Source organism: Brachyhypopomus gauderio, unplaced genomic scaffold, assembly GCF_052324685.1.
Source record: "Brachyhypopomus gauderio isolate BG-103 unplaced genomic scaffold, BGAUD_0.2 sc85, whole genome shotgun sequence".
In the NCBI taxonomy this organism is placed as follows: Eukaryota; Metazoa; Chordata; class Actinopteri; order Gymnotiformes; family Hypopomidae; genus Brachyhypopomus; species Brachyhypopomus gauderio.
This window is the reverse complement of record NW_027506906.1, coordinates 1231634-1239101: the sequence shown is the minus strand read 5'-3', so window position 1 is coordinate 1239101 and position 7468 is coordinate 1231634. Positions and strand designations below refer to the sequence as shown.

At 37.2% G+C, this 7468-nt stretch overlaps 3 long non-coding RNA genes across 3 annotated transcripts; 2 read left to right on the top strand and 1 right to left on the bottom strand.

Moving 5' to 3' along the window:
- Window positions 1-917: 917 nt before the first annotated feature.
- On the top strand, window positions 918-1987 carry LOC143493366 (uncharacterized). Its single transcript, XR_013125407.1, has 3 exons — window positions 918-1043; window positions 1527-1624; window positions 1881-1987. It is a non-coding gene; the product is annotated as an uncharacterized LOC143493366 (long non-coding RNA).
- A 1491-nt stretch (window positions 1988-3478) lies between these two features.
- Window positions 3479-4067, top strand: LOC143493365 (uncharacterized). The gene is made up of 3 exons (XR_013125406.1): window positions 3479-3595; window positions 3725-3865; window positions 3960-4067. It is a non-coding gene; the product is annotated as an uncharacterized LOC143493365 (long non-coding RNA).
- Window positions 4068-5352: 1285 nt separating this feature from the next.
- LOC143493350 (uncharacterized) lies at window positions 5353-7236 on the bottom strand. The gene is made up of 3 exons (XR_013125403.1): window positions 7022-7236; window positions 5585-5855; window positions 5353-5502 (listed from the first exon to the last, which is right to left on the bottom strand). It is a non-coding gene; the product is annotated as an uncharacterized LOC143493350 (long non-coding RNA).
- Window positions 7237-7468: the final 232 nt, after the last annotated feature.

The following is a 7468-nucleotide window of genomic DNA, read 5'->3' as shown; positions in this document are numbered from 1 at the left end:
CCACTGAGCTACCACTTCACTTATTATTTCGATATTTCTTATGTAATGTTTTCAACCCCTTTTAAACTGTAAATGCTCAGCTGCATTAAGGTTCACCATCAATGTGTTCCCGAGTGAAAATAAAGGTTGATTGATTGATTATTCTGTTAATCGGATGCACTTTTAGTGAACTCATTGATGAGTACCCAGCAACTGTCTAATAATTCAAGCACGGGTCAGGTGGGCGTATTGGAATTTGACCAGTGTAAGGGATTTAATTGGGAGAGCACACACACATATACTGTGTATACAACAGGTTTTTAAAAAACTTGCTAGAAGACTAATTTAGAAGTAAGAATATAATCCTCATTCTAACACACACCAGAAGTCTATCATAATTTAGTGGTTAATAAATACATAGCAAGGGAGCCAGATGTTGAAGGCAATCCATGTGAAAATCACACAGCTAAATATGCATTTTTTAATGTTTTATTTTTTTTTTTAAAGGTGAGGTCGCCCGGGCATTTGCCCCCTACCAGTCAGGAACGAAAAAGAGACGTATAGTCCTGCCAGCTGCTAACCCTATGTGGAAAGTGCACCGTCAGTCATTTATGCACAATTTCTTCTGTTTGAGAGGGAGGAAAGACTGCAGTGTCCCCTCAGCATTAGAAAAAGTAAATCTGTCCACTGCTGGTTTGGGGTTTAAGAGAATCCATTTCCCAGGTGAGGTATAGTGTGAATTTGTAAAACCGATCTAATTTTGAACATTTCGCCTGCTGCATCTTTAAACGAGATCAAAAGTATACATAACCAATATTTCTTTTATAGACAGGGCTTGTGATGCTCAAGAGTTCCAAAATCAGTTGACAAAAAACTTTCCAAAGCTTCAGGAAGGAGGAGGCTTTGAGCTGTTGCGAACTAGCGGAATGACACGGTCCAAAAAACTTGAGATAATTCCATGTCCAGAGAGTGGATACACACCTTTATATCTCACCACAGAGGCAGGAGTTGGTTCTTCAATCATTTACGTGAGACCACTTCAAGCCAATCTTAGCATGGATGGAGTAAGTATGTTTAATATGTTTATATTAGAAATATAGTGTTGAGAATTTTATTTTTTATTCATACTTTGTTTATATCTGTAAGTGTACATAGATAGTAGTGCATCTAAAAAAATTGCATTGTAAATGCATTGGAGAATTTAATTATAAATGGTAAACTGTCATTTATTGGACATTGTGGCATTCCCTCTTTTATTTTTTACAAACCCAATTCCAATGAAGTTGGGACATTGTGTAAAACTGTATAAATATACAGAATACGGTGATTTGCAGTTTCTTTTCAACCTGTATTCAGTTGAATACATTACAAAGACAAGATATTTAATGTTCAAACGGATAAACTTGCTGTTTTTTTGTAAATAGGCCATCACTCCTCCTGTGCCTTTTTTATTCCTCTCAGTCCTTTTGCTGTGCAACATTTTTTGTGTGTATTGTGTATAAAATATTTTAAAATATATATAAGTAAAAGTTGTTCTTTCCAATTAGGTATCTACATCATCAGGTGGTCCAACCATACAGTGCCTGTACTGCAAACAATTCATGAGACAGTCATCCATCCCTACACATGTTGATGTTTGCTTAAGGTAAGTTATGGATATTTGTCTGTAATGTCAGTTTTGCTATTTAGCTCATTCACGTTAAATAATTAAGGCATGTTATTATGCATTGCATAATTTTTGGGAGTTTGCAGTTAGTTCTCATGATAACTTTTACTTCCTGGTATGACACAATTTTAAGTGTTGAGGATAGTGAGTAGAGTAATGTTTACAGCAAAGAACATGTCTTTTAAATTTTAATCTCTGACTTTAAAATTACTAAATATAATTCATTTCACTGTAGGACAAACAGGCATGGAAACAATAAACGAAGGGAGCATATGGAAGCTGAAGAAAGAGCATTGCAGACTCAAGATGGTGGTGAAAGGCAACAGGAAAGAGAGGGCAGACAACAGGAAAGAGAGGGCAGACAACAGGAAAGAGAGGGCAGACAACAGGAAAGAGAGGGCAGACAACAGGAAAGAGAGGACAGACAACAGGAAAGAGAGGGCAGACAACAGGAAAGAGAGGGCAGACAACAGGAAAGAGAGGGCAGACAACAGGAAAGAGAGGGCAGACAAGAAGATGGAAACACGGAAGGAACTTCAAGGGAAATGGAAAATATCCAAAGGAATCAGGAACATAGGAACCGTACAGACAATGAATGTAGAGACGTGAGGCAGAGACGAAGTGGTAGTTGTATAAGTGAAGGTTTGTGACCTTCTTTTTGTCCGTTTTCCCCCCCCATGTGGTATATGTAAAGCACTACCCCCCCCCCATGTGGTATATGTGAAGCATAATTCTTTTCATTATTTTTAGAGTGGAAAACTGAGCCAGACATACAGAAAGCAGTTGAAATGTACAGACATCAACTGTTGGAAGGTTCTCAGACTGAGGAGGACTTGACAATTAAACTTAACATGGGACATAGTCCAGAGGACAGGGAGAGGGCTATTCTCCAGTTTTACAAAGCCCCGAACATAAACTGGGCCCGAAACATTACGGTGGTTTTACAGGGTAGGTCACTGACCTTACTTTTTATTGTTATTGCATAAATCAGTTTTTTTTAACAAAATGTGTACTTATTTTGTTTTAGGTGATGCTGCATTGGGAGATGGAGTCAAAAGGTTCTTCTTTTCCCAGACCATGTCAAAACTACAGTTTGGTTTTGAGCTCAACATCGGTATGATGTTTATAAAAGCTACGATAGGTTACTCTGGACTAGCTGACACATTACATATTATATAAACTGAAACCTTGTTAAATATTTGATAAATGTAGCATAAACTGCAATGCTATTTTTTCTCACTTTTCACCAGCTATTTTTATTTATTATATTTGTGTGATTTGTTTTGTTAATTTTGTAAAAAAAAAAAATATTAAATGCTCCTAAGCACAGTAGTTAATACAAAGGAAGCATAATTAGTTGGCTTGTGTTGTTTTTGATAGGGGTACATTCTACTGAAATGGTAATGTTTGCCTCATGAATAAGTCCTATGCTTACCTGATAATTGTATTTCTTTATTTATTTTTAGATGGTCCTGGGAAAACCCTTTTTTTTATTGGAGAAGAAGATCACCAGGTGCCATCAACGTCCAAAATTCTTCTAGACAGTGGCCTCTATGTGGTTGCTGGAAGAATGATTGGACACTCAGTCCTGCATGGCGGCCCAGGATTGAGTAGTTTGAGTCCTTCACTTTTTAGCTCACTGATTGGCTAAGAGGATAAAGAGCATGTATGCCTACAAGACTGTCCCGACATGGACCTCCGAGAAATTATTCAAGAGGTGTGTTTTAATAATGTAAGGTTGTGTGCAAGCAATTTTAGATGTATTTTTATAATTAGCTAATTGATTTGGTGAGTAATATCACATTTTTATTCAATTTACAGCTTGATGGAGATGATGACCTGAGCCAGAGCCAGACATAAAAAATTAATGATCTCTGCTTTAGCTGGGACTTGCCATTTGTTAATACTGAGAATCGAAGGTGGCTTGCAGAGAAAGTGCTAGTGCATGCGGTAAGTATTGGTTTTAAGAACAAAAGTTTGACACAAATATTAAATTAAATTAAAATAAAATGCTATTTTTAACCTTTTTACACATTACAATATGTACAGGATTTGGGTAAATTCAATGTGTTTTGCTAGGTCCTTGGCCGTAGAAGAGACCAACTCAAACAACTCAAAAGAGGCTTGAAAGACAGTGGACTGATGCCTTTACTGAAAGAGAGGCCTGATGCTCTAAATATAATTTTCCCTCAAGCATCCAAGATTTTTGTTACTCCGGAGGTACATTGTACATTGCACATTATACAACATATGTAACACACTGGATATTCTTCTTCAATGAATTCACTTCCTTTTTTTTTCCTTTTTTTTTAAGATGATTCTTGATCGAATTGTATGGCCAACGGACTCTGACACTGAATCTGATGATGGGCTTGACATTTCTACAAAATGCAGTGTCACAGGCTATTTACGGGAGTACATTGAAACAGGTAAAATGTTTATTAATTTTATTTTAATTATAGTCATGTTTAAGCTAAGTTTTTTAGTTTGATTTTTTAGAGTTGTCTGCCCAAACAAAACTTGGAATTGTAGTTACAATGGTAATCATGCTTGTGCTCACGATTTATGGGGCGGGCTTGGACAGAATGTACACTGGCTCGGGTAGAGTCAGGCTGGATTTTTCTAGTTAAAAGCATAGTATGATTTGACATTATAATAAATAACTTAAATCTAGTAAAATAAAGAACCAGTAAAGTGCAAATTGTATTTTATGATTATAAAACTGGGCAATGTTTGAGATCAGATCATTCCTAACATCTCTTTGATTATTGTCAGGGAATAAATTTAGAAAAATTGAATACAAATTAAAGGAACATTAAGTGAAAAGCATGACTTAATTAAATGTCATTTGTACACCATTTTAGGGACATCAGATGAACTTCTGGAGCTCCTTAAATTCTGGGTTGGGTGGGTTGTTTTACCCCAGCACCTTTATGTAAAAGTTGCAAAGGTGTCTATGCCCACTGCAGTTACCTGTTTTGAAACCCTCAAAATTCCAGGACACTACTTGTCTTATAGGGAATTTAAGATGGATCTCGCAGCCGCAGTATCCACCACTGACAGTGGATTTGGACTTGTTTAGAATCACTTTTGTTTAGTTCTTTTGCACTCAGAGTACACTTGTACACAATGTTTGTTGTTTTCCAAGTTAGTTCTACACATACCAGTGGAGATTTAGACGGTATGCACTACAGATACTGTGTGAGCAATGGGTGCAGCCAAATACATTCATTATAGTGTGTCCAGAAGGATTTGAATAATGTTCTATTGATTGCCTGTTAAGTTGTGCTGTTTTTACAGTAGTTCTGGATTAGTATTTAGAACATCTAGTGTTCATTCAGATGTTATTAGAATAGAGAGTTTACATCAACTGTATGGTTGACATAATATATACACTGACTGAAGTTGTATGTCCACAGTTTTATCTCAGAAAATTACTTTTATTTATTTTTTTACAATATACAGATGTATAAAAAAAATACAAAACTTTTGTAATGCTTCATTTGTTTGGAAAGGAAAAACACTAGTGCATTTAAAATGTGTGTGTGTATAAACTTCTGTTGACAGAAACTACAAAATAAATTCAAATTTTTAACAATACACTGGTAAGTGTGCATATACAGAAATCAGTCTCAACAGATGCATGAAGACATTGGTCAACCAAACCAGTTAGTAAGTAAGCCAAGGGTCTGAATGTAAGAAGCAACTCCAAAGTCGTCATCAGTGCTGTTGTATGGAGGAAGTCTGCTCAACTCCTCTTGTGATAGCACCCTGGGAATCTGCACCTCAGGAATGACTATGTCTAAATCTCGATCACCAGGTGGTCCCCTCCAGTCTACACCATACAGCTCATCAACCTAGGCATAAGCACAAATGCAACAGTCTTATACTTCTTCAAACACTTCACATACATGCTCATCTCACATGTTCCAAATGTACCTGTGGTGGATCTGGACTGGCTGGACTGTTGCTGTTTGTGTGCCACAGCTGCTGAGGAGATTGGTTCCTCTCTGTTCTTAGGGGATGGTTGTTCCACCCTTCAACAAAAGAATCAAGGTGCTGCTGTAGTCTGGGAAGAAACACCCAGTGTAGGGCAAAGATGTGCAAGTCATTGTCTGGAGACAGGATGCCCTCACTCTCCAAACTCCTGAACAGTGTGTGGAACAGATCTGTTACACAGAGGTAAACATCCCTCCAAAGGCGCTCAATTCTGTAAGAAAGAAATAATATTTTTAAAATTACAATATTACTATACAATAATTAATAATAACATACTATTACTAGTTCAACAGCTCTGTATAGAAGTACTAAAATGTATAAGCATTTTATCTGTACTTGAGTAGAAGTGTGAAATTACTGTGGGCATACTTGAGTAGCAAAGTAAAGTAAAAAGTTCTTTAACCTCTTAATAAGCCTTGTCCATGCATGTTTCTCTGCAGTAAAATAACTTATTTACATTCTGAAAGCTTAATTTTAGATCAGTATCGGAGGATTCAAACCCAATTCTGCATGTTTGAGAATATACATAAAAACTAAACAATCGTAACAAAACAAAAAGCTTGGAGGACATTAACTATTTGATTTGTATTTAGGAAAATATTTAATTTAAAATGAAGTTTAGGAAAGAGCCTTTTTTATTATTTGTATGAATGAATGAATGAAGTTCAACTTATATAGCACCTTTCCCAAACCCAATGACACTTTACAATCATATTTTCTCACACACACACACACACACCCATTTACACTAAACACTCAAGACACACACTGGTGAAGAAAACATGCCTCCAGACTGTTCTCTGTCCTGGCATCAAGGTGGTGGAATGAACTTCTCCTGAGTGTCCAAACAGCAGAATCACTTGCTGTCTTTAAACGACGTCTGAAGACCCATCTCTTTACACTACACTTATCTAATCACTAACACTGTCTATTAAAGATCTTCACTTCTTTTATTGTTAATTGTATTTTATTACAAACTTTTTTTTCCAGCAGGTTTAGTGTTGTTTAGACTCCATGTTGAGTTGTAGGCATTTTTCTACTTGTTGTATTTGTTTTAGGTCTCAATGCATAGATGACAAGCACTTTTGTAAGTCGCTCTGGATAAGAGCATCTGCTAAATGTAAAATGTAAAGGTTGAGAAGTGGCAGCCAATAGTGCACAGCGTAATCTCAACCGAAAACGACCGTCCACCTGGAGGACCGCATCAGGCACTACAGCATTTTTACCCAGGACAGAGTGCCAGTCCATATCTGGGCACAGAGTCATACACACACACACAATATCACAGTACTTCATCTGTTTTGGTGCTACCATGATAACCTTTTAAACCTGAATACAAAAGTGTGTCTACTGATGTTAGATGTATGTTTGCAGTACCTTTGATTGTGCACGCTTCTCCCAGCAATGTGTGAACTGCGGTCCATTCCCCTGGTACTAATCATGAAGGAAGCAACATCTCTGTTCTCCCCTCCCTTGTCACTACGTACTCGTGAAGGGACGCCATAGTTCTGTGTTGCCTGCAGGAAGTGTTTGTAAACAGTGTCTGCCCGATTGTTGGCAGAAGCTTGCAGGTAGACCACCAGTCTGCTGAAGCCATCAATAGCTCCATGTATGACAATACGCCACCTGTGCATATACAAGCAGACAAAAACACTGAATCCACATTTAACATAAAGAACAATACTCACATCTGGGCTGTCAGCACCAAAATCACAGCTCTACAAATAATTGTTTGTTGCAGTACCTTATGAGCTTGTGGTTCCCATCGATATGCCAAAGGCAATTTGGAGCAGGAACATTGTACACTCTCCTTCTAATAGTATG